The sequence below is a fragment of the Haliotis asinina genome, chromosome 9 (genome assembly GCF_037392515.1).
Source record: "Haliotis asinina isolate JCU_RB_2024 chromosome 9, JCU_Hal_asi_v2, whole genome shotgun sequence".
Taxonomy (NCBI): domain Eukaryota; kingdom Metazoa; phylum Mollusca; class Gastropoda; order Lepetellida; family Haliotidae; genus Haliotis; species Haliotis asinina.
The window spans coordinates 57,343,291-57,362,854 of NC_090288.1; the positions used below are offsets into that span (position 1 = coordinate 57,343,291).

At 38.8% G+C, this 19,564-nt stretch overlaps 1 long non-coding RNA gene across 1 annotated transcript; it reads right to left on the reverse strand.

Annotated features, from left to right (window-relative positions):
* Positions 1 to 13,745: 13,745 nt before the first annotated feature.
* LOC137297411 (uncharacterized) lies at positions 13,746 to 15,671 on the reverse strand. The gene is made up of 4 exons (XR_010957689.1): positions 15,607 to 15,671; positions 14,645 to 14,713; positions 14,376 to 14,477; positions 13,746 to 13,789 (listed from the first exon to the last, which is right to left on the reverse strand). It is a non-coding gene; the product is annotated as an uncharacterized lncRNA (long non-coding RNA).
* Positions 15,672 to 19,564: the final 3,893 nt, after the last annotated feature.

A 19,564-nucleotide genomic window follows, 5' to 3' on the forward strand; every position in this document is an offset into this window, starting at 1 on the left:
CTTTGCTGCATCAGCAACACTCAACAAATCTGTGACAAAACTTCTAATACCTTATACTGACTATAGACCTAAGATTACTCGGTATATTCTTGTTCTAGCAATGGGACACCCAAGGAGGTTTAAATGAAGTACATCGAAGTAAACCAACTACCGATTACACCAGTGGTTAATGTATAATACAAGGTGAAGATAATTCACTCTCTATCCCTTGTGATGAAAGAAATACAGACACAACAGGAGGACTACAACATAGGTTCATACACGAAGGCTGCTTCCGGTCCTCTTAGAACTCTGTGTGTTCTTAAAGAAACTGAGTTTCACAAATCTTGATTCACATGTTGTGTACATAATGAAATGGCATTTTATGATTGAATACATTTGATAGGGGACCGTTCATAATTCATGGCTAGGCAGGGGGTCAGGGGAGGTGGTGATTGTAGGATGGAGGATTTTCGCCCTTTTTCTTCTGAGGAGGTAGAGGGATCTGCAATTTTGTACATGAAACTATGAAAGAATTAAGAAAATGTGCTTGAATATTGAGGGAAGGTGTGCGCACGCGTGCGTGCGTGTGCGTGCGTGTGGCTGGTTGGTAGTTGATTTTGTAAAGGATGTGCAAATGGGGATCACTTACTTTGTGCATACATTTTAGGGTGGCATTCACATTCTACAAGCTTTTCAATAAAAATAATCATCCCTAGCCATAAATTATCAACGGAAACGATTGGTTTCCAGCATTTCTAGTGTCCCCTGTCGTCATGGTTACTTGAATGTTGCTGCAACTGACGAAACCTAACTCACCATACAGGTTGTATCTGATAGGAATCAGGTAAACCCTTAAATACGTTCTTGCAATGTTGATCTTTGCGTTACACTTTTGATGAAGTGAAAAGCGACAAAATTAGAAACAAAAACAAAATTCTGCAAAATTCTTTTTACAGCCCCATACAGCCCCATTCTGCCAGGCCGATTTCTGCCATAGGGGGCGCCAAGTGGTAAGGGCAACATGGCCCCAGCACAAGAGAGGATCACCCCCATCTGATGCTATTCGTACTCCGCAAGAACTGTGATATCTTCTGCTGCTACTGAATGTTTTGTTTGTTGTATTACCTTGTAATAAAATAGTAAAACTGTAACACGTTACGTTTTTACTTCCACTTTCATGTTGCCATTAACCTGATGAACTGTAGTTTGGTAACGGTGCTATACTTTGTAATCTTCAAAATTAATTCAAGCTACTGCAGACTAGCTCTTAGGTAACATGACCAAATATGGAGAAAACCTTTTTCAGAAATAAGCGATATTTGTTTAGACGTGTGTTGAATTATTTTCAGCACTTCTAAACAAACTACTGATGATATATTCCCAAAGAAAATTCCAATGTATGTTTCTTTGATCAAGTTTCTAGAGTAATTACCACACCGCTGTAGGTACTATAGTAGGACCCTATAGTTATAGGTGGAGACAACGTGTTTCAATTATGAACATTGTGCACGGAAATACGTTTAATCAGAGTGACGACTCTGGAGTATACAGACGAAAATGGAAGTGGCCTGTATTCAGTCTTGGGCCTCATGACCTCATGGTATATGTGCAGTATCTGACACAGTAGTGGTAGCAAATTCATGAGTCTGAACACCTATTTCATGGAGAGCAGAGGAAGGGACAACCAGGGCTGCGTTTCACAAAAGCCTCCTAAATTCAGGAGGTCGTAGCCCATACGCCCTTGTTTACGACCCTCTTCCGACCTCCTTTACGATCGTTTCACAAAGACGTCGTATCCATGTCGTACCACGGGGTCCTACATCCATGTCATACATCGTTTAAGATGTACTTTGTTGCATAGCAACGCATACAGCGAGACCAAAGAGGCACCTGCGTATGATGTTATTCCCGAAGTATTTCAAAATAGAAACACAGGTTCAATAACAGTGCAAATGCCATGTTTTTAATTGATAGCGCAGATTATCTTATCGTAATAATTTTATTCTCTCACTAAATTCCATTGAAAATTACAAGATAAAATGTATAAATCAGTTCCATTAATATTAGCAGTTTAAGTATAAGGTTTGAATTAATCGCTGTCCATTAACCATGTTGCCGTTACGTCTACGTTTGATCTAATAACACTAGTCTTGTGTAAAGGTTTAACCGTGGTCCGTTACACTAAACGTGTCAACTGTTTCAATCAATTAAAAACTTACAAAGAATAAAACCGTAAAACCTATATCCACATATTTGTGATATTGAACAAGGCTAAAGGTAGATACTGGTTTCATGAAAACATATCTGGACCATACGCTAAACATACTTCATAGTACTGAAAGTGTTTTCGGAAACTTTTTTGTTTAGTCTTGTCCATCCGACCTTCACCTCCAAGAAATGGCCTAATATGTACAACAATGTTGACGTATGACATCACAACCAATGACCGATTTCTTACGAAATGGCGGCTTCGCTGACAAGGGTACACAGGATTTTGTGAGGACACTTTCCTCATTTATGGGATCGTTTATGCATAAATGTGATATGTAAGTAATCAGCGTGACTCTAACTATCAGTGTGTTGTTATATGTTTTCATCGTTTTCACTGTAAGCAAGAGAAGATGCCAGAAACACTGATAATTACCGTTGTTCTGCGTAATTTTGTTTCTGTTATGGCGTCACGCTGCAGGAAAATTTTGACAATTACTTATGAAGTATCAAATCTTTGAATTGTATCTGTTTTTAATTTCCTGCTATGCTTCTCTTTCTATGCATACAGGTATTGAGCCATTCAAGGAAATTGAGAGCCGGTTGGATGTCGGAATTTGTTTATAAAGTGCTACACTGTAAAATCGGAATTTTTGTTTGTTTACGTTTCAAATTAGCCCTGTCTTTGTCTTCACCCCCAGTATGTTTCGTTGTATTTTGTCTCTGTTGGTATTGGTGGCAAAAACCAGATGTAATATCATGTTAACATGTGTCGGTAATTCAGTGATGCATTTGTCGCAGATGACTGTGGAATATTCGTGATTTAATAGGAGGCTAATTCCGGCCTTCGCGAAACGAGATTTTGTAAACACTATCCAATATGACGGAAAGCGCATATACTCGCGTGAGTATAGTTTCGAAAGCAGCCCAACCGGTTCTAGGTTCATCGGCTGCATTTCAGATTTATCATTGGAGATAACATGAAGAACTGATATCAGTGATCGTTAGCATGTTATTTTTAAATCAAATAATCATAGTAATCATCTTTGTACTAGTAGTGTTTGCGACCTCCTAAAGCATTTGTGGCTGTTTACGACACACTGTAAATGTACGAGGTCTTTGTGGAACGGGGTAAAAAAATACGAGGTGGTCTACGACCTGCTTTACGAGGTCGGGCCGGTAAGAGGGCTTTAATCTGTGCTGTGGAGTCTCCATCCTTTCTGGCAAACCTGGATGTCCCCTTCGCTGCAATCCCCCTCGTAACAAATATTGAACTATGTCAATGATTTAATGATAGTTTGTTCAACAACGTTTTGTAATTTGTGGCTTAAATTCTGAAATTCACTGCTTTGCTTTTGATTCAAACGGACTGTACGTAGATAGATGTTCATGCTGGTTATCACTGGATTGTCTCGTCCAGACTCAGTTATTAACAGACTGAGAATACTGCAGTAAACTTAATGAACGATAAACAACCAACAAAACAAAACACATAACAGGGTCAATCAATGTTCAGAAACGATAACCTCAGTTTTACTCTGTGCAGAGGTACGTCCCCGTGGAAAAAGGGACGAAACTCTGCACTGAGGAATTAAGGTCGTAAGTAAAGTTAGTCCCAGTGGTATTCGTTACGCTCCTACACTGGGTCGAACAAAACCTAGTAGGAGGTCGCGTTAGGTAACCTTAGAGGTGGATCAGTCAGAGCACAGCTTTGAACTTTTACCCACGCAAAGATTTTTACCCGAACGATTCCGAATGCTATTTTCCCTATGATCGCTTCCAGGTGATGCGCCACACCATTGGATAAACAGTCGCTGAAAATAGCATTTTTGGCAATATCCAAAGCGTCAGCGGAAATATTAGTTAATGATAACCATGTCAACAGAAACCGAAAAGGTCAAATATCAGACTGAGTGTTATATGCGGATCAAATACTGCAGGTCAAATATCAGTATTATATGCGGATTTTCGTTTGTTTAGAGGCCATTGTCAGTGACCGGCGTATTTTGTAAGTCCTACCAAACCCTAAACAGTAGTCATTGTCTTATTGGTTAAATCCGTTTAGCCATCTTGCAATTGATTGGACGGTGATAGGTTGCTCAAAGGTTGCCTTACGCGACCTCCTACTAGGTTTTGTTAGAGCGTAGGAGTGTAAGGAAAAACACTGGGTTTAAGTTTATTTAGACTGCCTAGTATGGTGGCCTACCTTCAGCTGTTGGCGATTACTAGTCCATTTTACATCGTCTTTTTGGTGAATAAAATTTTCGTTTAACTGATATCAAATGACTTTTAGTTGTATCTGTGTGATATTCTAGTTTATACACTGTCTTCCATGGCGGGATTCTTCTTCATACTACGTTTAGTATTCAGATTCGTTTTCTGGTCGGAAATATTGCTGAAATATTGCGTTTGTGACGTAAACGTGTAGTTAAATCACCCATTCACAACACAGTCACCACAACACCACAATCAGCAAAACCTTAGCTATGAATATTTTCACCATCCATTGGAGAAATGATCGACGAACAATGCTTCCCGGAGACAAAGATATGACATCACTAGCGAATGATCATGGTTTTAAGCCGCTTTCAGCAACATTCCATCAATATCGAGGCGGGAAAGTGCAGAAGTGGGATTCGATCAAACGATTCTCGAGCAAACGCTTTAATCACTAGTCTATGACACAGCCACAATTATCAACCAAGTCAACTAACGTGACAATTTGATCCAAATTTTAATCCGAAGGCGCTGGCTGGGTTACATCCCAGAGTTAAAGCGTTCGCTCTTCACGCGGAAGACCAGGGTCCGACTTTCCATATGGGTAGCATTTGTTTTGGGTGTCCTTGTCGTGATATTGCTGAAATATTGCTAAAAGTGGCAAAAAGCTGCACTCACTCACTCACTCTAACCCGATGGTGTGGGGCTGTCGTGAACAACTGTAGGACAAGCGACGACGCCCAGTAAGTCCCATGGTGAACGTTTTCTGGTCGTTCAACCCCGAGAACAACCCCAGCATCCATTGTGCATGTATTATCTAGTATTTTCCGTTGTTCAGACTTAAAGTTATTAATCAAGACCCCTGTTTAAATATATATGTTTGCAAAGCAAAGTCGACAGTGCGACGCTGCTGCCCCAAAGTTCTAGAGAGCGTGAAGATCCGAGTTGGTGGTTGACGAATAACGGGATAAGTGCAATCCCCAACTGCGTAGATTGATGCTCATGTTGTTTGATCACTGGATTGTCTGGTCCAGGCTTCATTATTTACAGATCGTCGCCATTTAGCGGGAACATTACGGCTGATCGCACACGCAACGATCCACGTCAATGAATCCGACAAATTGACTTTTCACACTCGTGAAAAAAGCCGCAAAGCAGACTCTTAAAATGGACTAAGGTTTGTAAAACAATTTTATATCAACACAATACAGGGTAGCAGCTGAAGATAATCACAGGTGTCTGGGCAGTATGCAATATATCATGGTTTTCTGTTGGTGGTGGAGGTAGGCCTGATAGTCATTCACTTCACTAGTACGCCCTTGCCAGGCGTCCTATGACCGAGTTAGGCTTTGGTGGGTTAAACTTGAATTTAGCTGTAAAATAGAACACAGGTACATATGACATATTTTCACGACAATTTCAACGTCGAGTGAGTGAGTGAGTGAGTGAGCATGGTTTAACCCCGATTTTATCAATATTCCAGCAACATCACGGCGGGGGACACCAGAAATGGGCTTCACACATTGTACCCATGTGGGGAATCGAACTACCAAACCGCCCTATTTCAACGTCATCAGAGTGAAAGTATTAAGAAAAAAAGGTGTTTCATTGTTACGCACAAACTCCTGTTTAAGATACATACAATGGCTTCCGCTGTCAGCAGAGATTCTTGGGGTCCAAAAATACATATAAATCACTTGAGTGTCTGGTACCTCAAGAGAATTCCCCATGTGGGGAACCGAACCCGGTCTTCAGTGCTACACTTACTGAAATCTGATTCACTTTCCCAAGAATACAACTAGATAATGGTACTCACGATCACACAGCTTGACTCCGGCTGAAGGAAAAACACATCGCTTAGCTCGCAGACTTAAGACCTGATATCGAGGACACGTTTCTTGACGAGGAATGTAGAAACGACAGCGGATGTACATGGCAAGATTGTCCGGGTTCCTACTGATGATCTGAAACGGTGTTGTGCAATTCATGTTGGCCATTAGCGGCGGTTCAGTGAAGATGGCTCCAGCCACAGAGAATGCGGACACGACAACCACCCAGAGGTACTTCATTTTGAAGGTAGGGTGGGGAAATGCGCCACGTAAAGGTAACTGGCAAATTTATGGAAACGTTTTATCTTGGATACTATGGCACATTAGGTTTTATTAGCTGCAATAAATAAACAGATATGACCTTTCCTCTTTTACTGCTTGCGGCGTATGCCACAGTTTATTCTTTCGTGTCAGCATATGCTTATTCATGTAGTATGTCCTTTGTCAAACAGTTATATACATTGTTTAAAATTTCAGAACATACCATTGTTAAGTTGCGTTACATCGAGACTGACTGGGTATAGTTAGGGAGGACAAATATTGGCTTCACAAATTCTACGATTGCGGGGAATCGACCCGAGTCTTCGGCGTCACGAGCAAAAGCTTTAACCACTAGACTACCCCCAGCGTCCCAGCGACAAGAATCTGTCCCAAGGGAAGACTCGAATTGAGTTATCTGCTTCGGTCCGTTTGGCAGCATGACATACCCGTGATGAGGGTTGGAACTAGTCTCGGAGAAACCCTATTCTTTCCTGAGACTAAAATCTCGATGTCTCACGTGAATCATGTCATTTATCAAAAATGCGTAGACAAGTGCTCATGACTATAAATCTCTACCAGAACTATGGTTTCAACACCAGACAATATCCGATCATGGTAACAATGGTAATGTTATGCATCGCGATATGTATCGTGTCGTGACTTCAGTATCGAGATACGCACAATACGCTGGTTATTAGCCAAAATCAAACTCTTCAAGGGTGGAGGTGATAAAACAACCAGCTTATATTTACAGGTTAGGAAACCGAGGCTTGAGGGAATTTTACATTTTACAATTTTAAATGCACCGTATATACAATACAGATTATTAAATGATATTTATTATCATAGGATATTTATATAGATATCCATGCAACTAGTGATTGTTTAAGGTGCTGGTACTTGTCAGCTAATCTGTTCTGAACCAGCCCATCCAGTGATGAACAATTGGAACAGAAACAATAAGTCTGCATAACATTTCACAGCGTGATTGTATTTCTATAGAGCTGTATCGAGGTTCTTTTCACAAAAGCAGATACCTTTTCAGAAACTAAAAAAAAACCCTTTCGTCATCAAACAATTGCCACTTCTCTATTTTAGGGGCAGTACCAATGAATTGGCGGTATGAGACGATGTAGGGCACACATCGAACAAACTCACGCTAGTTAAATGTATTTTAAAATAATTTGATAGTATTACCCATAGCAAAAGAATATTTTTGCTGGTCCATGAGTCAGCAGATACAGGCGTGATTAATAGAACTTGTCTGTGTATGGAAAGTGATCTTATGCTTCTCGTAGCGGTATCGAGTGGTCAGACTCGCTGATTTGGTTGACACATGTCATCTGTTTCCAGTTGCGCTAATACTGTGTTGATCACTGGATTGTCCGGTCCAGACTCGATTATCTACAGAAAGCCTCTGGAATATTGCTGCGTGTGGTTTTAAACTGAACTCACTCACTCTTTACTTGTAGTTGTTTTCATTATATCTCCAAGAACAGTCTTCAGTGTGTCTCCAAGAACTGTCTTAGAACTAGCCTAGATCTGTTCCGTTTCTAAAACTGCTTGAAATCTAGATTTGAGAAATCATTGTCGGCCGGATTAGAAATTTGAATTATTTTTTTCACACGTATTTCGCATCTCAATCTTGATTTTAGAACGCCAAATGTTCTTTCAACGTCTGAGTACCGCTGTGTAATTCTAATAGTTACTGTCTTACCATCGGTACTAGGAACCGGAACCTGCATGCATAGATATAAGAAGATCAAACACATTAACCAAACTGTTCACTTTGATAATAGTGCATGTTTGAAATGCATTACATTAAGAAGTTACTTCGTAAAATATAGTCGCTTTCTTGCGATTTGTGAGGTATATGTTTATTGTCAATATGTCGTAATGGGTAAATGTGGTATTTGATAATGGCATTTGGTTAACGTGATGAAGAATGATGATATTTTTATGGATATGCAAGTTCTTTGATATAACATGCGACGTTTCGATAAAGACTCCTGTGTTGTTATCATGCAAAACTCAAGGAAATAAAATGCCCAGCAAGGAAGAGTTTGTGGTAATTCTTGAATGTAGATTCTCCAAAAGGCTGGAGGGGAGGCCTCAGAGGTCTGTACGGAAAGGCTGTTATCGCAGTCGTGACATGTACAAGACCATCAGGCAACAACATTAGTGAACCTGAATTAAATATTTGAAACTAAAATTATTGTCATGGAATCTATTAATAGATTTTTGGAGACTACACAAGGCGTAAATACATGTGATCAAAAACGTATTTAAGACTTTCCTGCAACTATCCTAATGTGAAGCTACTGATCCCTATTGTGCATTGTTATACCTAACTGTATTGATTGTAAAGAGGGGCCTCACAATTTGTGATAAATGATTTTATTTGCCTTATCCTTTGACACTTTTGTGAATAAAGTACGTTTAAGTAGAATTTACTATTTAAGGTAAAATACGTCTCGTTGCTGACAGTGTAAACAAAAATATTTAAGTTCGTATGTAACCTATTCATATAAATATATTTGTATTCAGGCATATCTCAAAATATAAACATATATTTATGCATTTGTTAACGCTCTTGTCATTTTAGATTAAGAAAGAATGTTCTCCTTACCTAAAGTAGGTGTCAGACACGGTTTTGTCGGTTGGTAACGGCACACACCGACTTGTCGTCCATTTGGGCTTTTTGCTTGGTTATGAGCATTCCTTCACATTTATGGGACTTAAACATGATGTGAGGAAGGGAATAAGGGTCTGAGAACTGCACATTGTCTGGCACAGTGCTCAGAGTACAGATTATGCAGTAAAAGACCTCCATGTATCATAGAGTATTTATAACAGTTATATACTGTTTCTTACGGAGCTAAATTTGGTTATGTCCCAACGGAATGTATTTGACCAATGAACTGTGTTCGTTTAAAGTGTAAGTATCCCTCCATCTACTCACCCAGCTTCTGTCATGTAGTTCATTTTAATACTGGTTGTGATATGGTTCCTGTGGATATGATAGTATTTATTCGAATCCAGTGTCCTCCATTACGACTGTTTTGCTCAAACTCGGGGAGGTAGTGCCACATTTGCCATCCCATCTACCCTTGTCACTGAGAATCTCCAGTCTGAAATAAGTCGACCCTGACCTCCTTCAAAACTGTCGACTTTAAGGCCTGACAATTGGTTCAAACCAATTGTAAGTTCTGCTTGCACCTTACAATTTTTATTTTATTACTCAAAACACCACCAACGGTGGTACATGAGAATACAAAGAAATATTATATATTGAAAAGATGGCAGATAAAGAGCGAAAAAGAGCCAAACGTTAAGATATCTTTGTAGACTTAAATATTACATTAATGTACACAGCAAGATTTGACGACTTTCCACAGGGATACTGAATTCGTACCTGATGAGTATTTGAAGGAATGCTCATAACCAAGCAAAAAGCCCGAATGGACGACAAGTCGGTGTGTGCCGTTACCAACCGACAAAACCGTGTCTGACACCTACTATAGGTAAGGAGAACATTCTTTCTTAATCTAAAATGACAAGAGCCCATGGGCGTGCCCATGGGCGAGCGAGTTTAAATTTTCAGTTTTCGAAAAAAAAAAATTTAATTTTTCATCCTTAGCACATATTCATAATAGCTGCATGTTTATTTTTGCCAAATCTCTTGTGAGAGAGCGGCCACAGTGCGGAGAGTTTCTGGACTATTGTGAGTCCAGAATTAAATTGTGACGTGTTGAATATTTTTGTCTATACTGTAACAAAGCATCTCACTTGAACAGATAACGAAATTCATCTCCCACTGCATGAGAATTGCAAACATCTTAGCTTGGCGACTATGGCGATCATAATAATTTTAGCGCTTGTTTGTTTTATTCTAGTGGGGCTCAACCACTGTGAAGTGCGGCATGAAATACGAATATTAACAATCAGGATGTTCTCTGATGCGTGAGTACATGTGACTTACAACGCTATTTAGATTTTACCCGTAGACTACTGACTCTAACACAACACAATGAAACACAAAACAGCAGCTTAGATATCCCAACAGATTACTATGACTAAAAGATACCATCGGCTAAGGATCCGTGTTCGTTGGGGCCCAGTTAAGGTAGTGTGTCATCCGTTACCCGTTCCATTCAACCCTAGAGTGCGACCTATGATCCAATTAGGCATGGGTGGATGGGACTTGTAAATGGCTTTAAAAATGAGACACCAATTAAATCCTTTCACTTGCACTCTAAGCGATAAACATTTTAAACACAGAACTATCCTATCTATATCAACGTCTTTTAGAAGATAACGCAACAGTACTTTAACCCATACTTGTACGCAAGGCTACAATATCAAGTTTGATAATAATATAATCGTAATAACATTATCTCTGGCCACTCTCATCTATATCTCCGCCTACATAGTTTGACAAGACCGAGATACCAACACTGATACCAACGCCTACTGACATCCACGGACCGCACTTTTTGACTCTGACTTGGACACCCACAGCGAATTTCTTCGCCAATAAAACTCAGAAGACAATGGCTCCTCGCAACAGTAAACCGTGTAGTATAGGGGTGTCAACTAAGTGGGTTACTGGCAAAATCGCATGCTAAAAACTTGTCTTTGAAATGGACATGTTGTTAGATTCTTTCACTTGTCATACGGACTAAACAGGTTCGATTTCCTCATAGGCATATGTGTGAAGCGCATCTCTGGCGCCCTGTGCTGTGATATTTCTTTTGGATAGCGAACGGAAATTTACAAACACCTTCACTTGCTCACTAAATCACTCAAGTATAAAGTTCTTCTAACAATAAAACTGGTACTCACGATTGCACAGCCTGACAAGGCTTGAAGGATTTACGTATTGCTTAGCCCTCAGACTATTAGCAACTGACGCTGGCTGGAGGACCAACTTCAGTAAAGATGGCCCCGACCAAAAGGTATTGTGGAGATGACGACAGTTATCTTGACAGGCGGAGGCACAGCATTGTTTGTTGAAGTAGCGAGGCAAGATTTGTCCTATTCTCTGCTGATGATCTGAAACGGTGTTGAGCAATTCATGCTGGCTGAAGGACCAACGTCAGTAAAGACGGCCACGAGCAAAGGCATGGCAGGGACGACGACAGCCACCCAAACAAACTTCATCTTGACTGGCGGAGGGTGCAGATTTCTTTGTTCATGTAGCTGGGCGGTCTACCACGTTTTATCAGGTTTTGTTATCTTTTACATCATGGCTTGTTAGGTTTAAATTATTTAAAAGGAAATCCGATATTCACGATAAGGTTAGACTGTCACTCATCAGAATAGATAAATGATATGAATAAAACTACCTTTAGCTATCCCCATGGATAACTTTGAACATAGACAGGTGTGCATTTATCAAGCACCACCCACATTTAATCTTTGTATAAGAAAACACATGTTATTTGTTCAAATCCTTTGGAACCAAATTCAGCGTAATAATAATGGTGATTGTATTAACATTATATTACTTCCTGAACAAACTGCTGAAAAATACAATTGGCGAGAGTTTTCGGACAATATGAGCGGAATGGACAAAGTCGTGAACATCGACAATGCCGGAAATACTAGTTACCACTCCTACGCCACCTATTTGATTGTCCCAGCGTTCTCTGTGATTGTTGTGATTGTACGAAACAGTACTAGCGAGATAATCAGTACCTGATGTAGAAACCCCTGGCACATATAAAACTGCCAGTCCCTCTTAACACTAGCAATTAAACCTTAAGTTCTCTGCCATTCCTGATTGAGTTTCCACAAGTAGTCCCAAACAGTTTATATTGGTTCTACGGTGTTTAAACCAATCAACAGACAGAAGAAATGTAACTTTCATTAACTGAAGAAAACGTTTCTCGTGAGTATCCCTAAATAGAAACATATGCTGAGTTTATGTCCGTGCTGATGAACCTTACGAAGTCATCTGTGAATATGCAAAAGAAAGTGGCATTAAAGAACAACTAAATTCAATTTTTGGTACTCTTTTTATCACTGCATATGAAAGACTTCTGGTTAGTCATAAACGGAACACCATATTTTTTTTTAAAAAAACCTTGTGGTCAATTAATACCAAGCGCTCAAAAGTTGCTAGAAAGCCGTCTGCTTCTCTCTCGCCCGCAAACGAAACCGCGGACAGGTTACGTAACTCTGTCGCCAGAGCCCTACAGTGACGTCATAGTAGGAACGATTTTCAGTTAAATGTATAGAAAATGTGTAGGAAGCTCGTCATTTTGCTGATTTCTCGAAGTCACCAAAGACATGCCGAATTGTTGTGTTGCCGTCAATTGTTCCTTGTGGTCGGGTGATGGTTTCACTGTGCACAGATTTCCACCGGACCCCGTAGTTTGTGCTTAAATTTGTTGTTAGTGTGTGCGAAGTGAGCGTTGTGGAAGCCTGTGCACAGCAAAAATAAGCTGGTTTCCGGAACACTGAAACCGAGTGGAAACGTCATGGAAACCAACATTTCCAGTTGGTTTCCAGGGAGTTTCCTATAGTTTCATTGTGGTTTCCATGCAACTGAAACTGCACCATTTCAGGATGGTTTCCAGTTCGTTTCATTACCCACTACTCCAAGCGGGATCCAGTTGGTTTCCATGTATGAGTATATTGTAGGTTTCAACCTGGTTTCCATGTATGAGTTTATTGTAGGTTTCAACCTGGTTTCCAGGTATGAGTTTATTGCAGGTTTCAACCTGGTTTCCATGTATGAGTTTATTGTAGGTTTCAACCTGGTTTCCAGGTATGAGTTTATTGCAGGTTTCAACCTGGTTTCCATGTATGAGTTTATTGTAGGTTTCAACCTGGTTTCCGTGTTGCAGTTTCCAACCTAGTTTAATACCTAGTTTCCATGAACTGAAACTTGCTCGTGTCGGCCCTTTACCCGGTCCTCCGGAAAAGATGTTGTTTCATGTCTCACATGTAGCAAATCAGGTATTTTATACAATTGCATAATGGTAAAAGGCTTCAGGATGACAAACAACAGAATAAAACATAAATTCATTAAAAGTTTATTTATATTCAACAATATGTTTGTAAACAAATAATATGGGGACTATTCAAGTTAGTAAATGAAATAAAAGCAAGGGAATAATTAGCAGTGAATACAGAATATTTTTCTTAAACACACTGTAGACCAGCCCATATCACTTGGCTTCCCAGTTTGAAAAATGTTAGCTATTTCCCCAAGAGAGGAATAATTGTGTGCTTCTTCTCCTCCGGCCAGTCAATCGTTTCACAGCCTTCCTCCTTTCCAGCTTCTGAAATTTAGAAAACAAACTATCAGTACAAACAAGCATTTGTCTACGATATCCATGGCTAGAGAAAAGAAAACGGTCAAACATTGCTTGAGGTGAAATACACTGAACCCCATGTCCGATAAGCGAAGAGATCAAAAAGTATAAACTGAGCATTTGACATCAAAAGTTTCAATCGCAGAACAGCTTATTGATATATGATAGAGTGCAGAGACATGAAGATATCCGCCTTTGAAAGCCATAATTTATTTTCTGAATGTTACTTACAATGCACATTATGAGTATAGAACTACGATTTATCCGTTATTGTGAAAAGACATGTTTTCTTAACCAATAACGTGGAGTCATTCATCCAGACAAGCTATGAATATGGGGTCACAAGCAAACGCTGCAGCATAATGTGCTGCAAAATATTTAAAACTTTTTAAGCTGTATTTTTCAAAGGATAAATTGCACTTTTTAAACAGTGTTCATTTTGAAATTCCTTTAATGTACATAGAAAGAATCCAAATTAACTTGATATTGTAAAGGTTTCCTTAAAATGTTTAATCTCTGCAAGATGTAAAATGACTAGAATACGTTTACTTACTCTGAACTTTTTGCCTTTCTTTGCGTACAAGCCGTGGGCCTCCGCTTTCCCCACACCTTCTTAAGTGATCCATCTTGTTCATCCAAACCCATCAAAAAGCTTCTGAAAGGAGACATGTGCATGATGCATAACTATAAGTGAAACATGTTTCCAGTTGGAGGTTACAAGAATAGTGACATGCGCCATGCATTCTTACTGATTCCTAAGATTTACATTATTTGGTTATGTTGTATGTACATTATGTACTGGACGGTTCAGGTTATACATACCTTTTGTATGTCAAAATGAGTTGGTCCTGACTGCCTTCTTCAGTTTTTCCAACACTGCCCTCCATTATGCTGGAAACGTAGAAATGCATCATTAAAAAAAGTCAGGAACTTGTCATATTGCACTCTTGATAACAATAAAGTGTCGAATAACAATAAATATGAATTTGCAAAGTGTAGAATATGCTAGATGAAAAGAATCCAGGTCAGCAAATTCATATACTATTTTGGGTTGGCAATCCATCATTGTATACCCATATATTCTTTTTATCAAAAACTCTTCGTAACCTTTTCTGTGGGACTAACACAATCCACATTTCTTCATTCAGAGTTCGTTAAATCTTGATATGATAAGCATAACACTACTTACAACAGATGGCAAATCTAAATTATCTCATAAATCAATAATATAAAAATATTCAATATTAGTTTCAAAACATTGTGAAATTTCAATTTTGAAATTTCACTCAACATGCTCAAACAATGCACCAAATCTGGTCAGAGAATCCCTAACCTACAAATGCAAAATGACACACTATCCCCAACTACATTGTTTTCAAAGGTGCAAATATCAAAAGCAATATGAAAAGGATTTCTTAAATAAATATTCGCATTTATAAATACGTTTGAAGTTATTTTGAGTCGTAACAAGCACATAAGCAATAATATGCTAGAGATATTTGTGATTTATTTTTTTCTTGCAAAGATGATTTTTCATTCATTAACACATTGAACCATTTTAATCGTGTGTGAGCTGATCCAAATCACAGTAATATTGAGTTTTTGAATTAACCGAGTGCTGAGTGAAGGAAGCCATACATTTCTCTTGCTAAGAATTCGACACGCCTTTGTTTACCGAGGTCCATCAAGTCTAAAATTTCATATGTATTGTAGTAGTTACTTATTTACGTTAACCATTACGAATAACATGTGCTATTGCTTATTTCAAGAAAATAACACTGTACCTGACCAGATCGTGGAATGTTCCTTTTCTCCCGCTGCGATCGACGACTGCTGCTGTTCTCAATTTTTCATGTATCCGAATCTCCAAAGCTTCTATTGTAAATCTCATTGCCAGTCTCTTGAATCAGATAACACGGGCAAACGTAGGAAGACTGCACTGTGTTGACTTCCTTGTCGTCGTTACTGGACATACCGGGTGAGAACTGCTTTCAAAATAGTCGTCTCAAAACAACTTGGGATCAAGTGACAAAATGGCGGCAACCGTGCGTAGGGGCATTGTGGGTAAAAAGAAATACCTGATCCTTTTTCGATTGGCAGGCACGAAATCCTTCTCTGACCCAATTTGGATGTGATTTAAGACAAAGACTGAAAACCACCACTTCAGTACATAAAACTGTTGCTTTTATAAAATGTCACGAGTTCGCGTGCCCATGGATTACCGGTTCATTACTTCCGGTTTTGTCTGTCAACACCTAACTCAGGTAAGTTCTATTGTTTTTACAGCTTAGCTTATTTTGATAATAGGAGCCTGTTAAGTGGGGACTGCCCCAATGAAGCCGACACACGAACCCCGACACACTAATGACCTGACACTGATTAGTTGTCAAGTATTTGAACTCAGTGTCAAAGTATGCCAACTATAAATGCTTTTAACGCAAAACTTTACGCACTGCCTCAGTTTATTGTATAATTCACGTATATTCTGCATAAATAGCATCATGTAAGTACCGAACTGACAATTGTTTTAATGACTTATACTAATCTTCCTAAATGCTTATACTCTTTCACATTCCAAGGAGTTGGCAGTCTATAGCCTGTTTTATATATATTGCATCATTTACCTTTTAATTATTAATATATATCTGAACTATTGCTATTGCTAAAGTGGCTTTAATTTTATTTATTTTTATACAATACAATATGAAAGGAATACAAGTCCGTACACAACTCAATGATCCAATAAGTTATAAGTAATATATAATAAAAGTTTGAGCAATGTTTCTATGCAGAGTCAACTCACCTTTTATTCTTGTATATAGATATCACTGTTTTATTATTTCTTTTCAGATAAAGAAAGCGTATGATTCTCAATTTGACAAAGCAGACAACAGAAACCTGGACTTGCCCCATTCATCCCAATCTAGAGAAACAGAACTAAGTGTGCCTCGCGCACATAGCTGGGCAAAGGCCATTTATAGCCATTCGTCCTTTCACCTCCTTTCACCATTTGCATGTTTAGTACGGTTATTGTGAAGTTTGTGTTGTGTGCATGGTAGTTGGAATATTATGCTTCATTACATTACGAATAAACAAGAATGTGAAGGAAAAAAAGTGTATAGTTTGTGTTCTTGTATCATCAGTTTGAAGCCACATTTAATATTGTGATATCCAAAGAATGATGCGTCAACAATTTACTTTTGTTGTCTTGTTCATCTAAGCAATGATACGAATCTACTATTCCTTCCCCAGGCACATTCAGATTGAATTATAACACCTCGTGAAAGCTAAGTCAGGAATGGAAACCAACACATGACCATAGCTTCATGTCAGTTTCCACCACCGGAGCTTAGAGTATCCATTATGGATTCTATTTGGAAACTAGGTCACCCAGTTTTACTGAATGGATACCAACTGGATGTCAGGATGGTAAACAATTACACATTTTATGTTACTTAGTTCAAAACAGCAATGGAAACCAACATGAAACTACATTTTCTACTTTTATGTTGGTTTCCATTTAGTGAGATCTGAGAGTTGCAGATTCCAGGTATGGAAACCAACAAGAAAGCCCCGAACTTAGTTTCATTTTGGTTTCCATTTACAGGAATACCAAAATCACATTTCCAAAATGGAATCTAGTTGGAAACTCAGTTAGTGAGTTTCAGGGAATGGAAACCAACTGGATTCCGCAATTACCCACATTACGGATGGTTTCCAGGTTTCTGGAAACCAAGTCATTTTTGTAGTGGTGGTATATACTAAATCGGATGGTTCGTCCCCTACCACGCTTCCAGGAGAGAAAATGGAGTTCAAGTTTCATCGAGTTTATAAAATCAAGACTGCTTACTACACATTGCTGACCAAAAGGATTTTGCATGGATATAACGCTTTCTTCCTCGGAAACGAGGTTGTGGTCGAAGTGACAATATTATCGTAAGTAATATTATATTGACCTCTTACATTGACCGCTTCCAAGAGTGAAATTGTTATGTTATAAGCAATGTCATGTAAAATCCTAATGTCCATCAATAAAATACATATTTTACTACCGGTGAAAAGCAATTTTGATTTTGTAAGGTGAAAACAAATAGCATTCATCCTCAGACAGGGCGCCGCCATTTTTGAAAATCGTGAAGTCACGAGCTAAAGTCCGTTAGAATTATTGAGATTATGGATTTTGCATGACACAACATTTAGTATAAGGACTTCTTCCAAGGAAGCAAGGTGGGGGTCGAAGTGACATTTATATTGCAAGCAATATCAATTTGACCTCCACCTCACTTCCTAGAGTGAAATTGTTATGTTATAATAGCTTTCATCCTAAGACAGGGCGCCGCCATTTTTGAAAATCGTGAAGTCAAATCCATTTGAATTAATGAGATTATGGTTTGTTTTCATCAAGTTAGAAAATCAAAACTACATAAATATGTATTTGAATCATTACCAGAAGGAGTTTGCATGACACAACCTGTAACACAACCTTAACGAGGGCGGTGTCGAAGTAAAAATACTGCGCGATAAATTTCTTCACTTGCTAAATTTACTTGGTTTGTAACGTTCACTCACCAGTATGTAGACCCTTGTCAACATACGTCTTTATACTTGGTCTCAGAATCCTAATTACTTTATAATCATACTTGTATGCATTTTGAAAGAAGCGATCTGCGAATGTATAACAGGAATATAATATGTAGACATTTCATAGTTTGCCGATATGAATCATAATTCGCACGCACGCCCTAGTGTATGTCGTCTGCATCATTACACTTCACGACGAAAAGAATGATTCTAAGAGGGTAAGATTCTTTATGGATAACAACTTCTTTATTGCATATGATGCGACGTTTCGGTATGGATCCTTATACCGTTGTCAAGCAAGAGTGGAGTAATACATCACAGAACAGACTTATATACATGGACAGGGATAAAGTAATAACAACACGTAGGTATGAATCAAAGGTGGGGGATTAACAACAACAATGGGTGGTAGTATGATGAGACAATAAGAGGAAGCCAATAGTGGCTGTAGCTGTGACAAAGTATACATGGCTGATAGGGTAATTAGTAATGGTGGCTGGTGAGCTTTAATCTGTTATTTTTATGAGTTCATTGTATGCAGTTGGGATGAGATATCCCTGATCTCTGTTGATTGAGGGCTTGTGTCTCCTGATTTGAACTGCTTCTGCCAGTTTTCTTTGGGTGAAGTCCTTGTGGATAATATCTCTACACTGTCCCAAATTATGCTGTGATTGGGACATTTGATGATGTGGTCGGATATAGCAGATTTCCGATCTGATTTGGTTGTAGATGATAAGTGTTCTTTGATTCTGATGTTTATGGGCATCAGAACACGATAGAGACATGTGTTGTAGCCAATCAACAGAGATCAGGGATATCTCATCCCAACTGCCTACAAATAAATACATTACTACCACCCATTGTTGTTGTTAACCCCCCACCTTTGATTCATACCTACATGTTGTTATTACTTTATCCCTGTCCATAAAGAATCTTACCCTCTTATCATTTACCAGCTTCTAGTAATGCCAATCAAACAAAACAATGATTCTGTTGAAAGCTACGACAACTTAATAAAAACAAAAATGCAAATATTAAAATTAAAGTTAAAGGAGCAATGTCAGGCTTTTACCTTGTTCGAGGAATGTATCCATCAATATCCACAAAAACGAGTGATATATAATTTATCTGCAGATTTCCCAAGCTATGTGTCTTTTAACA